Raw genomic sequence first — 17,386 nt, forward strand, 5'->3', positions numbered from 1 at the left:
ATAGATGAAAATAAATCTGCCTGTGGTGTACATTCTACACAATTAAATAATACATTGTTATAGATTATTGGTTGTTGATTATTTTAAACCCAGAACTTTAACCAGAAATCATCAGGGAGACCAAGGAGTTGATTGGAAAAGATAAAGGAAGCATTTTTATTGTTTTAGCTGCAGCATTGTCCCCAGAAGGAAATACTGTACATCCAAATTTCTGGGGCATCAGTTCTAACATGAACCAAGCTTTTATAGTATTTTGAACAAAGAAAACTACAAATCACATTTCCATTGGTTACACTGAATTAAACATTTACACCCCTGTATTTTAATTGGATGTTCAGATATTACACCTAACATATGTCACTGTCCCTCGTGGGGTATCCATCAATCAATCAATCTATTAACTTCGTTTTCTTTTACTGTCCCCAAACTGTCTATGAAGTACTTCCTTTTATTTGGAGCCATTTTCAAATTGTTTACATTCCAAAACAGAACATTTGACATGACCTAGAATAACGATCCTTTGCTCTCACTTCAGCACTATCATCTTCAACTCCTGAGCATAAGTAAAATTCTGAATTTTAACCATTCTACCGCAACATATTAATTCATGTTAACATTCAATAAAATAGGGCAGACAACAATTTAAAATAACATCAGATAACAATCATGCAATGCCTGGGAACGCTTCCCTGAACAGTTTTGAAGCTGCTTAAAGAGGGGATGAATAAATCTTGCCATGATAGGTTTGCTCTTAGAAAGTCTGGAATGACTTGAAGGCACACAATGATGACAACAATGGAAAGGGAATTTGAGGCTTTGTTGTTATTGTTGTTGTTGTTCTTGTTGTGTGCCTTCGAGTCGTTTCCAACTTATGGCGACAGTCAAGAGAATTTGTCACAAGGTTTTCTTGGCAAGATTTCCTCAGAGGGGTTTTGCCATGGCCATCCTCTGAAGCTGAGAGAGTGTGACTCACCCAAAGTCACACCAGTGGTTTTCCACAGCTGAGCCAGGATTTGAATCCTGGTCTCCAGAATCATAATCCAATGCCCAAATCACTGCACCACACGGGGTCTTTTTGACTTACAGCAACCCTAAGATGAACCTATCACAGGGTTTTCTTGTCAAGTTTCCTCAGAGGGTGTCGGCCATTGCCATCCTCTGAGGCTGAGAGAGTGTGACTTGTCCAAGGTCACCCAGTGGATTTCCACGGCCAAACCAGGATTCAAACCCTGATCTCCACAGAGTTGTAGTCCAGACACTCAAACCACTATACCACACTGGCTCTTAGAGTTTATCACACTGGGGCTAATTTCAGCATTAAAGAGAGATCAAAGCGCATTTAAAGCATCCGTGCGACACTGTGTGAAATCGCTGTGCGAAACGAAATTTTTCCAGGATGTTCACAGGTTAAACTCACAAATTCCTTCATGTGATAAATCCCTTTAGTTAGGCTCCAAGTCCAAGCCACAAGTATGGCATCATCTACTAATTAACAGTCCTCATTTTTACAACACGTTCAACTCTATGTCCCCTTGTGCTGAGAGTTAAGCACCATTAAACTAAATGGGACTTACTCCTGAGAGAGTGTGACTTGCCCAGGGTCACCCAGTAGGTTTCATGAAGATGTGGGGATTTGAACCCTGGTCTCCACAGTCCTAGTCCAATGCTCTAATCACAATGCCACGCTGGCTCTCCTAACTATCCACTCAGGATTACGTAAATCCCATCTCATTAAATTACTTGCAGGATGTAGATTTGCAGCTTTTTCTGGCAAGTTTTTCCTACAAACAAATGCCATTAAGAGAAGTGTTGTGGTTGTTGTTTACACAAACATTTCAAAATAGAAAACACAAGACAAATAAGAGAGAGAGAGAGAGAGATCGAAAAAGAAAATCTCTCTGAAATGAATACAATATGTCATCATAAACTATGAGCTAGTGTGCAATCACTGGTTTGAATGTTGGACTAAGACTCTGGAGACCTGAGTTCGAATCTCAGCTCAGCCATGGAAACCCACTCGATAACCTTGGGCAATTCACATACTCTCAGCCTCAGGGGGATGGCAATGGCAAACCCCCTCTGAAGAAACTTGCCAAGAAAATCCCATGATAGGTTTTCCATAGGGTCACCATAATTTGGAAACGACTTGAAGGCACACAACAACAACAACAACAACAGCACAAAGAATCTGGAGCTCTTTGCTCCAGAAGGCCCTGAACTATGCTGTGTGGAGCAAAATGGAAGTGAGGAAACCCATAGGACGTCCTGGAGCCAATCTGGATGATTATTTCGCTTATTTCAGGCTTCAAGGCTGAGTCCTGACACAGGAGTTTATCACCTTGGGGCTGATTTCAACATTAAAGAAAGATTAAACCACATTGAAAACATCCCGCAAATGAAGCAGAAATGGCGAGTAATTGTGCGAATGAGTATCACATGCAATTGTGCAAATAAAGTGATATTGGAAATACATTTTCACTGAAATCCCAAAAGTAAAAAGATGTGCATTAATGCTTTTTGTGACCACTTTAATGGCGGGTTTTGTGTGACATTGTGTGGAATCGTTACGCATAATTACGTGATTTTTCTAGGATAATCATAGAATAAACTCCCAATCTCCTTTGTGTGATAAACTCCACAGAAAGCTTTTCTCCACAGTCCTTGACCCCATAAGGCCCTGAAAAGTTGAGAGGAGCCTCCATCAAATACACCTGATTCTGTGGCATAATTTTGTTTCCCAAAGTGCTTTTTTGTTTCTGGGACAGCGGCCAAGGTGCTGCTGAATTTATGCAGAAACTAAGTACATTACAGTTTGAGTCCTCAGATTACATGGGTATTCTAAAATAAATAGACAATACTGAAATATTATGTTAGATTAATACATGATGTAAAAGCAAGCCAGCATGGAGTAGTGGTCTGAGTGTTGGACTATGACTCTGGGGTCCAGGATTGAATTCCCCACTCGGGCATGAAACTCACTGGGTGACCTTGGGCAAGTTGCATGCTCTCAGCCTCAAGGGAAGGCAATAGCAAACTTCTTCTGAACAAATCTTGCCAAGAAAACCTTAAGGTCGCCAGAAGTCAGAAACGATTTGAAGGCACTCAACAACAAAATGAAATAAAAAGTCATCCCTGGATGCACTTTGGAAGAAGCTTTTCGGTGGTCTCTAAAAAATTCAGAACCATTTGAGTTATTTATACAAGACTTACCTGATTTGCTTGTTCCATTTCACATGTGCACTTTTTAATAAACAGTTTGCTGAAATGTGTCAAACTGTTTTATTTATTTATTTATTTATTTATTTATTTATTTATTTTGTGGTGTAGAAACCTATCCTTATTTTTTCCATGTTATTTCTCCTTCAGGTGCCAAATTTTATCTTGAAGAAGTAATGCTCAGGCACACATACGTTTTGCATTTCTATGGCTATTAATACAGTATGATAACAAATGTTATTCCTAGGCACCTGTTCACTCCATGCATCTAGGAAGTAGACCATGTCTATGAAAGCTTATGATACAATGCCTATCTTTACCTAATTTAGCCTCAAAGGTGCTATAAGATCCCTTTGCTTACTTTCGTTAATTGAGGTATACTGGCATGGTGCCACTCCCTGGCGGGTTGTGAAGAAACCCTTCTAGTCTCCCATATCAAACAGTTTAAGACGCACTGGTTTAGATTACTTCAGCATATCTTAATATTGCAGTGGTGCAGAAATCAATGTTCCTAAGTGATGAGGAAGCATTTTTTAAATCTTGAAAACAAATTAGTTACAAACATATTTCATTCCCAGGCCTTATGCCATTTGGGGGGGGGGGATCAGGATTTTGCATAAATATCTGTAATGTTGTGGTACTTGGGAAGGTGAAATAAAAAATAATTATTGTCAAGCAATTTCCAAAAGCCCCCTGACTGTAGCACAATCTCTTTCCACTCTGGCAGTTGTACAAACTGAAAGGAAGGAGCAATATGCTTAGCTGGCTAGCCCCTCGTGGCATTTAATGGCACCTCATGCTTTGGCAATAGCTATAAATACATTTTTATGTTTATTTTTAAAACCCTGGACATAAACTCTTTCCAGCAGTTACTAGTATGGCTGGATCGACACTGCAGAAATAATCCGATTCGGCACCACTTTAAATGCCTTGGTACAATGCCACGGCAGTAAAAGTGGTGTCGAAGTTGATTATTTCGACAGTGTGGATCCACAAGATGTTATTTATTCACTTATTACAAGTCAATCTCATTTCTTCCAAGGAAGTCAATATGGAATGCATGGTTCTCCCTCTCTCCCTGCCATTGAAGGGTTGGGGAAACGTTTGCCTCCCAAATGTTTTAGGCTAGGACTTCCATAATCATATGGAGGGCCAATGGATCTTGCCTTATTGTTCTCTTCTGTCCTTACAATAATGGTGTGAGATAGCATAAGTTGAGAGAGGGCTTCATGATTGACTAGAAACTTGAACCTGGTCCTTGCCTTCTCAGTCAGACTCTAGTACTAATGCTTACCAGTGCTTCTCAGGCTATCTGATGTGGGAGACCAGTCAATATTTTTTCCCAGCATGCCAGAGATTGACTATATATTTGTACACATAGGCAACAACTGTTTCTTTCTTTCCTGGAAACTCTCCAAGGACCAGCAGCAGAATTCCCCATTTTACTATGCCCTTGCATTTAATGGCACTTGAGCATCCATGGATTTTGGAAATGACAGGGTCCTAGAACCAAACCCCGGGGGTTACCAGGGGCCCTGGTGGCATCTGCACTGCAGAAATAGTACAGTGTGACACTGCTTTAACTGCCATGGCTCAATGCCATGGAATTTTGGGATGTGTAGTTTGAAGGGACACACACACACACACACACACATATATAATACTATTATACTATACTATACTATACTATAATATATATATATATATATATATATATATATAACTATTATTATTATTATTATTTCCAATGAAATGCAACACATGTAAACTTTCTCAAAATCAATATATATATAGTTATATATTATACAATTATTATTATTATTATTGCCAGTGAAATGCAACACCTGCAAACTTTCTCAAAAGCTATATATATATATATATATATATAGTTATATTATTATTAGTATTCTTATTTTCAGTGAAATGCAACACATGCCAACTTTCTCAAAATCAATAAATTATATATATATATATATATAGTTCTATATCATTCACTTATTATCATTATTATTATTATTTCCAGTAAAATGGAACACATGTAAACTTTCCCAAAATTAATAAAATTATATATAGTTCTATATTATACAATTATTATTATTATTATTATTATTATTATTATTATTATTATTATTATTATTACAGTATTATTATTATTTCCAGTGAAGTAAAAGTTTCCCCAAATCAATGAAAGTATACATATGAATGGCACTCTCCCCTAGAGACACACAGAGAGACAAAGAGCTGGATCCTATTCCTCTTCCAATGGCAAGAGCCACCGACCCACCTCCCAACTGCAGAGCGCTTACCTCTAAACCCGCCTCCTATCTGCCATAATCCTCGGGGATTGACCTCCGCAGCTGTCAATCAGCGATGCGGCCGGCTGCAGGTGTCCTGGACTTTGCAGCTCTATCTTCTTTTTCCCAGTGGAGCCTCGCCTGCCCTAGGAGCAGCAGCAGAGAAGAGGGAGCAGTCCTGTGGCACACAGGTACCTTTTCTTTTTCCTGGTCAAAAGCAGATACAGGGATGCATCTGCACTGCAAGAATAGCCCAGTTTGGTACCACTTGAAGTGCCTTGGCTCCATGCTCTGGAATTCTGGGAATGGTAGTGGTTGTGGCACCAGGTGCCACAACCAACTACCATTCCCAGAATTCCAGAGCATGGAGCCAGGGCATTTCAAGTGGTACCAAACCGGATTATTTCTGTAGTGCAGATGCATCAGAGAGACCTTTGCATCCATTTTGCAATTCACTGTTCAGCCTTTTATTTTTCAAATGCTTGGAAACTTTCTTTCTTTCTTTTTGGGTGGAGTTTTCTTTAGTTGTGGCTTTTCACTTGCAACTGAGGTGTGTGGGGTGAAAACAAAGGATTCTCATTTCTCACACTCCTCTATGTCTCCCAAAACACACTGCAGAAATAATCCAGTTTGAGACTGCTTTAACTGCCCTGGCTCAATGCTATGGAATCCTGGGAATTATAGTTTACTGTGGCACCACCAGAGCTCTCTCTCTCTGTCAGAGAAGGCTAAATGTTTCACAGAAGCTACACTTCCCAGGATTCCCTAGCACTGAGCCAGGGCAATTAAAGCAGTCTCAGACTGGATTATTTCTGCAGTGCGTTTTGGAGGAGAGAAAGGTTAAATGTTTCACAGAGCTACAGACTGCAGGATTCCATAGCACTGAGCCTTGGCAGTTCAAGCAGCATCAAACTGGATTAATTCTGCAGTGCGGATGCAGCCTGCGATAGTAAAAATACATTTAATGCCCTTAGCCTTGTCTTATCTTAAGACAGACATCTTGTCAGTGTGTGTGAGAGAGAAGGAGAGAGAGGATGTGTGTGAAACCAGACTTTTAATTGCTGCGGGGAAATTACAATTAATATATAATGTAACTTCATGTATCACTTGCAGGCATTGCTTGTTGTCATGCCCATGAAGGCAAGACTGAAACACAATTCTCAGCATACGTGGTATAATATTGGTGCCAGTTTCCTCAGTGCTAGAACTGGGCTTTTTTTATTGTTTTACTGGAAATAGGATGAACGGCCCAGTCTTTAATATGCTTACTCAGAAGTAAGTTTAATTGAATTCTGTGGTACTTCTCATTGCATATATATATATATAAGATTTTGGGTGAAGGTAACTTTGTAGTCCAGTTTCTCTAGAGTATGATACATGCTTTGAAGAGAGATATCATGAATTTGCTTTCATTCAATAAATGATTCTTCCTCCCTGCGCCAGGGCCCCAGACATTTTCTTTTCCTTTCACAAAAGATGCCTGTGTCAGTGAATTCAATTATATTTATTCTTGCCTTATGCTCTCAAAGATAAAAAAAAAAGTGGTTCTCAGATAATTTGAAAGAACTGGGACATTTCAAGGCTTTCAAGCACAACATTGTCTTTACTTATCTCTTCTTTTCTTGCCATTTTTGATACTTGAAGAGCAAATTACCAATGTATAACCTCAGGATTTACCTTGATGCTTATTGTGTCAGGCAGGAAGGGAGCAGAATTAAAAATTAATGTAATGCCATGGACTGGAGTTCACCCGTAGTAATGCATGCTGAAAATTCTCAAATATCCCTATTGTTTTCTGCAGAATTTAAATCCTGTCTAATATATTTCTAGAATGTATCCAGGTAATGTTCCCAAATGTCAACTGATATCACATGGTGAGAGTCAATGCCATTTGAAGGTGAATGCCCCTCAGAAAGCATGAAGGTTTGTGATGTTTGTTTGGAAAGGATCTGAATGCTTGCTTAATGCTGCTTCTCCACAATTTAGTTCTGAATGCACATTGCTAGTTTACTTATAAGTCATCAGGTTTATAAACTACTCACAAATTTCAAAGCATGCTAAAAACACAGGCAATTATGAAAACTGAGCACACTTTTTACAAACTACCTGTTGGTGCTTCTCTTGGATTTATGTGTGGTTCTTCTGAAGTATATAATGGACTATCTCTCTAGAATACATCTCTCTAGTTTGCAGGTATTGTTATTTGTACTGTAAGTGACAAAGCCAAGCAGGCTCTTAGATATTGCAGGGCAGGTGGGGATATGCTATATATTCATGTTCTTAAAACTTGTGTAAATAAAGAAAACAGAAGGGAGTGACTAAATCACCAACATTATAGACAGAAGTACATTATATTTTTACTGTGCACTCAGCCAGTAGTTCCAGCAAAAAATTCTTCTTTTGATTCTTTACATCCAAATCACCTACTTTGTCCACTTCCTTCCCATGGAATTGCATAGCTATTTGTTCTACATACAGTCTGTTCAGGAGTAAAGAATGAAAATGAGTTTAGGATGAACAAACCTTACTTACTGCTGTGCAAAAGTGGACACGTTTTATTAAAAAGTGCATCTTCTAAATATTGCTTAGTTTGATGTAATCTGTGAATTTAAAATGCTGTATTTCTAACATTTTGTAAATATCGATTTTTCTCCATGCCCCCTCATAATCCAAGTCAAAGGGATATAGGCAAGAGTTCTCAAAAGATGTCATCAGGTATGGGAGAAGCAACCATATTCAGAAAGTGACTAATTCAAGCCTTGTTATGTTCAGTAATAGAGTATTAGTTAACAGAGGACAATAGGAAAGTCCATCCATGCTTGGCCAAGAAGGAATGAAAGCAATAAAATGCAAACGTGGAAAGGGAAACTTGCAAGCCCATGTGTCTATGCAGGTTCTGATTAAACCATGAGTACTATGGCATTCTTGAGAAGCAATGTGGCCAATAGCTGTTCTTTCCATATATGGGAATTAAAGTGACAGTCTAGGTAACTCACCTTTGATCAGTTGCTTGCTTTTATCTGCTCAGAACAAATTGAATTTGCAACAAGAAAGTGAAAGGAAGTTGTTTAGAGCAATAGCTGGCACCCCCCCCCCCTTTAGCACACATTTTTATGAATGTAATTAAAACCCAGTTATGCTTTTGTTAAAAGCCAGCAAACAAAGCATCCTTCTGTAAATTGAACAACTGTAATAACTCTTAAGCCAGTAAATCAGATAAATGGGGAAGAATAAGAAAGAAGGGATCTAAAGGAGAATGTGAGATGAAGAATGATCAAGAATGATCGTTCTGTTCCATGAAGTCTCCACTAGTCTTGCCATGAGTGCTGCCAGTTTTTCAGATAAGCAATAAAGGACAATTGAAATTTTGACATGCAAGTTTGACAGTCAGGAGGTAGCTATTCACAAGTTTGTGTTCTACCTAAATACCAAATGATTTGCTGAAATATGATTGTCAATTGTCAATAAGTGAGACCTTTGCAGAATTAGGAAAAATAGTATGCTTTCTAGCATGGCAATGTTGACTGAGAAATTCTGGGAACTGTAGTACAAAAACAGTAGCAATTTTCCTGAGGTCTGAACTGCCCCTAGGTGTTTGAGGAGCTCAGCCTGGATCAGTATGTAAATTCTGATCATTTGAATCCTTAAACACATGCTGCTGATATTTAATTAAGTGGTCCAATTCTAATCTCATTCAGAACAGTGCAAATACATTTTTATGTGTCATACTTGATTGCTGTATTTGCAAATTCATTCAGCCAGGCTTTGAAAAGGATTTATAGAAAGCATGCCACTTCTTTTGATCCTTCCTAAACTCATGAAGGATTAACTTAATAAGTGACTTTGGGGGGGGGGGTTAAATTCACAATGTCACTGATAGTGTCAATTAAAGCATTGGTTGGATAAGTCATCAACTTTACTCTGACTGGAGCTGCATCTGCACTGCAGAAATAATCCAGCATGACACCACTTTAACTGCCATGACTCAGTTCTGGGAAATTATGGGAAATGTAGCTTGTTGTGGCACCAGAATTCTCTGACAGAGAAAGCTAAATATCTTACAAAACTACAGTTCCCAGAATTCCCATCAGTATTGAGCCATGGCAATTAAAGTGGGGTCAAACTGGATTATTTCTGCAGTGACGACCCATGTTATGGTGCTGTTATTGTGAACAGACAGGAATGCAAACAAAAGCAGAACCCAGTTAGCTTGTATCTTATTTTAACATAGCATGTTCCTAACATTACTATCCACTGGGTATTATGTTCTGCTGTTGATATTCCAATAATATTTTTATTATTGCCATGTAGGACTCACTGAAAGTGTAATTTAGTCCTATACATGTTCACTTGGAAAATTCAATGAGTTGAATGGTTGAATGTGCATAATAGATTATGGCCTGACCAATGCGTTTCAAGTGGTATTGTCTTCTCAGACCTTGTTTGCATCTTCAGATTCAAATGAAAATATTAAAAATTTATGGCTCACATTTTAAGATGACTGAATTTAATGGAAGTTCATGAAATGAATAGTTTCCTTCACCCTTTTTTGTAACTGTACAAAAAAGGCCAGGATCCCTCTGGAATAAAGTCAGAACATGGCATGGCAGCAGGGAAGAGTTGCCCCATTTTGGTAAACCTCTACCTGATTTGGAGTTCACTCGTCCTTACCCCAGCAATCTTCATAGCTCATTTCCAAGGCTGGATTAAGGTAGTTGAGGCCCCCAAAAAGTTTCAAAGCAGTCCCTACCTTTGTGCAGGTGTGCAATTTTTCTAGGTGGAGGGCCAGCTTTAAAGAGATTAGACTTGAGGGCACTGCTGGGTGGAGGGGAGTCGTCCCTAGGCCACAGCCAGTTTTTCAGCCCTCTGGTGTCCTCTCTGGTGTGATCAAGGCCAGACTCTCAGAGTCAGCACTCCCAGTGCATGACCTGCCTCTTCACTTTCTTTGCAGCAGGACCATTTACACAACACAGTTATAGTGCTATTATTCCACTTAAGCTGCCATGATTCTGTCCTGTGAAATCCTTGCATTTGCAATGTAGAGAAGGGCATTTTTGAATTCTCACCCAGAACACCAAACTACAAACCTCATGATTTGATAGCATGGAACTATGACAGTTAAAGTGGAATAACTACTGAGAAAAGTCAAGGAAGAAAGTGTAAAGGCAGGCTTGCTGCTGAACATAAAGAAAAGAAAAAATAATGACAATGGAGAACCTATGTACATTCAGCCTAGACAACAAGGAAATTGAAACATTTAAAGATCTCTCATACCTTGGACCAAACATTGATCAGAATGGATATTGCAGTCAAGAGAGCAGAAGAAGACGATGAATGGCAAGGGCAATGATAAAAGAACTAGACAAGATCTTAAAGAACAAAGATATACAATTGAGCACTAAAGTCAGAATCATCCAAGCCATGGTATTCTCCATCATGGATGTGAGACCTGGATGGTGAAGAAAGCGGGCAGGAAGAAAATCAACTCATTTGAGATGTGCTGGAGAAGAGTCCTGAAGATACCGTGGACAGCCCAAAAGACAAGCATATGAGTCTTTGAACAGATCAAGCCTGGAAGCCAAGATGATGAAACTGAGGCTGTTGTACTTCAGCCACATAATGAGAAGGCTTAACTCATTAGAAAAAACAATAATGGCCCGGTACATAGCGGCCCTTTGCGGTGTCGTGGTGACGTGCTACGGTTGCCTCAGGGGCGGCGCTTCCACATGCCCCTCAACCCTAGCACGTGATGGGGGCGTCACAATGGCGGTGCCCTGTACACATGGGCGCCGCCATTGTTGTGCAAGCACTGCGCGGCATCCGCATGGTGCCATTCGGTGCTTGTATAATGAGTGCGCCAGTGGCGCACTGTGGTGCACTTGTTATGCCACAGCCGTGGTGTAAAAAGAACCCGCTTTTCGCGGGTTCTTGTTACTCCGCAGCAAAGCCACACACTTTGGCAGCTGCGACTTCCCTGTGGAGGGAAAACAGGTGCCGGCAGGCCACCCTTTTTGGCTGGTATGTACCGCGTCAATGCTAGAAAAGATTGAGGGTATCAGAAAGAGAGGAAGACTGCACACCGATGGCTAGACTCAGAAAGGTCATGGGCATGAATCTATAAGACTTAAGCAGAGCAGTGGAGATAAAGGGGTCTTGGGTCCCTTTGAGTCAAGGTCTCCATGAGTCAAGGTCAACTTAGGGGCTGTTAATAACAATAACTGCAAATGGGCCCTGGAAATGGATCCAAGCTTAGCAGTAAATGCTACCAACCCTGAGGGAGGGCAGGGACAGAAAGCTCTACAGCTCCCATCGCCCCAGGAACATCTATTTCTTTAACAGCAGGACAGAATAAGAAACATGTGCACATGTACGTGTAGAGATGCACAGTGCCAGCAGCAGCATGGGCTCCTACTCACTTAAGGGCCCTGGAACATTTCCTCCAATTGCACCATTAATCTCTCTTTTTCATGAGAACTTTCTCATGAGGCATCTGAAGGGCTGAAAACAGAGGAGAATCATAGAATAGAATCATAGAATCATAGAGTTGGAAGAGACCACTCGGGCCATCCAGTCCAACCCCCTGCCATGCAGGAAATCCAAATCAAAGCATCCCTGACAGATGGCCGTCCAGCCTCTGTTTAAAGACCTCCAAGGAAGGAGACTCTATCACCCTCCGAGGGAGTGCATTCCATTGTCGAACAGCCCTAACTGTCAGGAAGTTCCTCCTAATGTTCAGGTGGAATCTCTTTTCCTGCAGCTTGCATCCATTGTTCCGGGTCCTGTTCTCTGGAGCAGCAGAAAACAAGCTTGCTCCCTCTTCAATATGACATCCCTTCAAATATTTAAACAGGGCGATCATATCACCTCTTAACCTTCTTTTCTCCAGGCTAAACATCCCCAGCTCCCTAAGTCGTTCCTCATAGGGCATGGTTTCCAGACCTTTCACCATTTTTGTCGCCCTCCTTTGGACACGCTCCAATTTCTCAATGTCCTTTCTGAATTGTGGCGCCCAGAACTGGACACAATATTCTAGGTGGGGCCTGACCAGAGCAGAATACAGTGGCACTATAACAGGGAACTTTCCTTCAGTTAATTTATCTTTGGATCCAAGACAATATGTTTACAGTAAATGTTTGAAAAACAGACGTCTGTTCTGTACCTGTTGCCTTACGTGTGAGTAGTGCCTTTTGGAGTTACATAAGTATTAATTACACTGTTTGAACATCGGTTCATTAAACCATTTTTGATCCAAAATGACCTTCCCTATTAGGCAACAGCAACAAACCGTTACAATAAGATGTCTGTTTCATATATCATGCTTTCCAGGCTAAGTACATATTATTCTGGCTATGTGCATGAATATAGAACAGAATAGGAGTGATGCATTTCAGCAACATAAGAATATTTGGCAGTTACTGCATTAAGTCTTGGAGATAAATAATTTATAACTTTAAATGTGTTGTTTGGACTGTACAGTTTGTGGTTTCAATGGAGGAGTCTTTTCTCTCTGTATTAAACCTGATACAGTGTTATTCTTATCCACCAACAGTATTGGGAGAATAAATATGCTGCACTATTAAAACTCAGGCCTGTTACAGACTGCCAAAATAAAGCTGCTTCGGGTCTCTTTGGAGGTATGCTATTTAAATGATGCATGGCTCCTAAGAGTCTGGAGGTCGCGACAAAGCCACACTCCATTCCTAAGCACTGGAGGGCAGCTTTGGTGCAGCTTCCGGATTCTTAGGGTGCATGCATCATTTAAACAGCATACCTCCAAAGAGACCCGAAGCAGCTTTATTTTGGCAGTCTGTAATAGGCCTCAGTTTTTCAGAATTAATTAACTGTAACTTTCTATATACTGAGCAATGTCTATAATAAATCTGTTTTATATGTATTCATTAGGAGGACTGTATTTACTTGAATGCTTCATTTTGAATCATCATCTATTTCTGATTTTAACCTCATCTGTTCCAGTTAATTCTAAGAGCTTATTAACAGTGCAGATTTAAATTAGTTCCACCATCATTATTCCTCCCAGTGACCTTGGGGACTATAACTCGGTGGGTGAAGGAGGTATCTAAGGTCTTCTAACAGAAAATTATGAGCATTTCACCAAACTATAGTTACAGTGCCATCCTTGTATGTGTTTACTGAAAAGTAAGTCCCTTTGAATTCAATGGGATTTATTTCTAGGTATCTTGAAAGCACCAGATCTTATATGATCTTGGGAGCTAAGTAGGGTTGGCCCTGGTTAGTACTTGGATGGTAGCCCACCAACAAATACCAGGTGCTGCAAGCTATATTTCAGAGGAAGGGATTGTCAAAACCAACTCTGAGTATTCCTTGCTATGAAATTCACGGGGTTGCCATAAGTCAACAGGGAACTTGAAGGCGCATGCACTCCCAAACGTGTATAGGATAAAGCCAATAGTAGTGCAGATATTCCCCAAGAGGTGAACTAACTTCATGATGTGATGCGATGATGTGTGATGTAATGATTAGAATGACTGTGGAGACCCAGGTTCAAATCCTCTTTAAGCCATAACATTTGGTGTTTGAGCTTTAGTCCTGGATCTCCATGTAAGCAGTTGTACAATTATTGTGAAAAAAACCTTTTTAAGTGTGGAGGAGAATCATCTATAGTTTCCTGAGCAACAACCTACAGAAAGGGTGGGAAAATTAATTAAACAAACAGTCTGGAAGTTTGTGGCTTGTTCTTCAGGCTTCCAAAGATGGTGAGGTATGGACACAAGATAGGGGTTATGAAATAGGTCTTTATATCAAGAATAAGGTGATTAAAAAGCATAACATCCCATTGTTTGTAGCCTTTGAATCCCAGGGACTACAAAACAGCCAGTGTTTAGTTTTTAAAATGATAGGTCTCTGGGTTCTTACCCATTTGGACATAAAAGCAACTGATGAGAGAGCACATAATTCTGTGGCAATATGAACTGGCTATGTTTATTCAGTAATAAAGCAAAAGCACTCAGGGCTAGTTCAAGACATTGTACTGCCCTAAGTAGAAATGAAGGAAAACTTTCCCATTATGTTTTGATGAGAACTTTATAGAACTTTCTTCATAAATTTGATAGAAAGACCTTGAGGTGTTTCTTTTTAAATGAAATGCATGTAAAAGTGAAATTCACAGGTTTGCAAATCCAGCTAGAGGACTTTGAAAGTGTGGCTTTGAACCCCTTATATTCAGTCATAGTTTTGGTGCTGAATAAGAGCTGATACTTTTTCCCCAGAGAGGTTCCTCACCTTTAACAGCCACAGTACAACATTATTTTTCTGTGCTATGAATAGCAGCATTACTGAATCTAACTAATATAAATGATTGAGGGTTTTTTCATGTTTGTTTTTGGTAAGAGCTTCCCACAATTCACATATTACTTGATAAACAGGGTTGTGGAAGAAAGTGAAACTGACAGGCTGTTGATCCTTAGACCTACAGATAAGTGGTTGCTGCACCATCTGATCCAAGAGTTAACAATAATCTGTCTGATACTGCAAAGGAATCTGATCCTCTTCTTGGATTGTATGTTATCATACCTGATGTGTAACTACTTAGGTTGCTTGCTCAGCAACCATGCTCATAAATGCACTCTGCATATAGTCAGAGCATTAACTTGGTTCCAGTGTAAACTCTTAACATTTGAAACAGATTGTGGGGCTGAATTCTAGTACTGTATGTATATTCTGGTTCATATTAAATTCTTGATATCCCATAAGCCAATCTTAACCCTTCAATTCAGACACTTCAGTAACTAGGACAGTGCAATCTTTTCCCAAGAGTAGTAATTGCAGACAGGACTCATATATAATTTCTGCAATGAAGCAAATAGTTTGAGAAGAGAAGTTCAATAGTACAAGTAAAAGGCTTTTCAACCAGAAAACAAACACACACATTCTACATTGTGGAGTTGTCAGATATGCCAACACATGTGCATTATATGAACAGCTGACTAATTCAACTCGTTTAATTATTTTCAGTCCCAATTTTGGCTCACTCCCATTAAATTCAGATTTTTATTTGTACTCAGTGTCTAATTTCTCTTTGTAAGTGCAAACCTTTTCTGGATTGCTTCTGCACACCCTTTCCAGTCATTAACATTTCCCCTTTTTATCCCAGGCTTCTTTATCAAAGCTTCTGGGATCCTTTAATTTTGCTGCCAAATGTGTTCTTCATCAAAATCACACTGTTTAGAAATGTTAGCCTGCAATTTTCCTAATAGCTTTACATTTATAGACATGGTTTTTTGCTGAAAGCTTCAAGCTCCATTATAAACCACAGATGTTCTGCTCCCCCAACACACAGACACGCACTCCTCTTTTGTATCCAATACTTCTACTTTTCTGCCATGATCTCTCTGTGCACTGCCTATGGCAGTTTTTTGATCACAGCCTATCAATGCCACTACTGTTGTTTTGCAAAGTAGGTCAAGAGAGAGTAACATGAGGTCCTGCATCCCCAAGAGGTCTGAGTGTACTGTTTCTGCGGTTCTCCTTGTCTCTGCTAGCAAGGGACTGTGGAACAGAATCAGAAGGCTCATATTTTTATAAAGAGAACAGTCTCCCACATTACAGCAAATTGTGCAACATTTAGTGATAAGGAAAACATGGATTGTTGCATTCCTAAAAAATATTCTATTTATGAATTGTCAGGCATGTGCAGTTAACTACTAGGGACTTTACTATTATTTTACCTTCTGGACACAAAACTTGTCTGCCTGTCATCTCTTGAAAAGAGGCCCTTCTCATGTTAGTGCAATAGTCAGCCACAGATATGTATCCACAGATACTTTATCCACAGATTCAACCATCCACAGCTTGAAAATATTCATATAAATTCCAAAAAGCAAACTTTGATTTTGCCATTTTATATAGGGGGCACCATTTTACTACCCCATTGTATATAATGAGACTGAGCATACAAAGATTTTGGTATGGGTGTGTGTGTGTCTTGGAAACAAACCCTGTGAGTACCAAGGGCCCAGTGTATAAAAGTGGCAGAGAACAAATATAGGAAACCCTCACTTATATGGTGGGTTAGGAACTAGAAGACTGTCAGAAAGGGGAATTGGTTGAAATTGGTTGAAAAATGGGACCCAGGTCTTTTAGCCTGCAAATGCATTTTAGCCACTGACAATGTAAATAACATACAGTACATCATTTTTGAATGTGTACAAAAGTTAATTGATATCCTACATATATTATCACATTATATATGTAAACAGTTGCAAGCAAGCAGTCGCAACCAAGCCTTGTAGGCAAAATGAACTGAGGAAAGAGTTGAACCCCTGTTATATTAATAAAACGTGTCTGTAATCTGCAAGCATTGAAAGAGTAAGTTATTGGAAAGCACATAATCAAAAGGCAGGAGAGGCCTGCACCCAAAGTAACTAATGTTGTTCATACATCTATTTCTGTAGTTCTGTTTGCTTGGGTTATTTATATTTATCTCATTCTTCCTCTGTTCTCTCTTCATATTCTGAATCACATGGTGATTGATCCAGAAATCACAATGTGTGGGTGTGTGATGTGTGTGTTGTGTATGCTTTTTTTTGCCCACCCAGAAAAGATAAATGTGACTTGAACCACATGTAAAGTGTTTGCTCCATAAATGTTCCAGATGTGTCCTGTAATTTTCAAATGGATTTACAACAAGCTTTGGTGCATTTTCAAGTCTAGCTTGCCAATTACTGGTGTGTTAATTAACAACAATGTGAATGGGTTGATGTGTGTGATAAAATGTGGGAGGAACATACATGCAGTGTAAGTGTACATGAACAAAAGCTTTTTGGTGTTTTGCCTAACACATACTTTGGTGCTGTGAAGGAAGTGTGTGTACAAGGATATGGCCTATCTCAGGTTTG

At 39.5% G+C, this 17,386-nt stretch overlaps 1 protein-coding gene across 2 annotated transcripts in view; it reads left to right on the forward strand.

Moving 5' to 3' along the window:
* The first annotated feature begins 5,578 nt into the window (after positions 1 to 5,578).
* PLS1 (plastin 1) overlaps positions 5,579 to 17,386 on the forward strand; it is an 82,170-nt gene continuing 70,362 nt past the window's right edge. Inside the window, exon 1 of one of the 2 annotated variants that reach the window (XM_042458963.1) lies at positions 5,579 to 5,701. The gene's annotated coding sequence lies outside the window, so the exon portion shown is untranslated. Of the gene's footprint in view, positions 5,702 to 7,393; positions 7,434 to 17,386 lie in introns of those variants that run through there. The other variant, XM_042458964.1, reaches the window with a different exon arrangement.

Source organism: Sceloporus undulatus, chromosome 3, assembly GCF_019175285.1.
Source record: "Sceloporus undulatus isolate JIND9_A2432 ecotype Alabama chromosome 3, SceUnd_v1.1, whole genome shotgun sequence".
NCBI lineage: Eukaryota > Metazoa > Chordata > Lepidosauria > Squamata > Phrynosomatidae > Sceloporus > Sceloporus undulatus.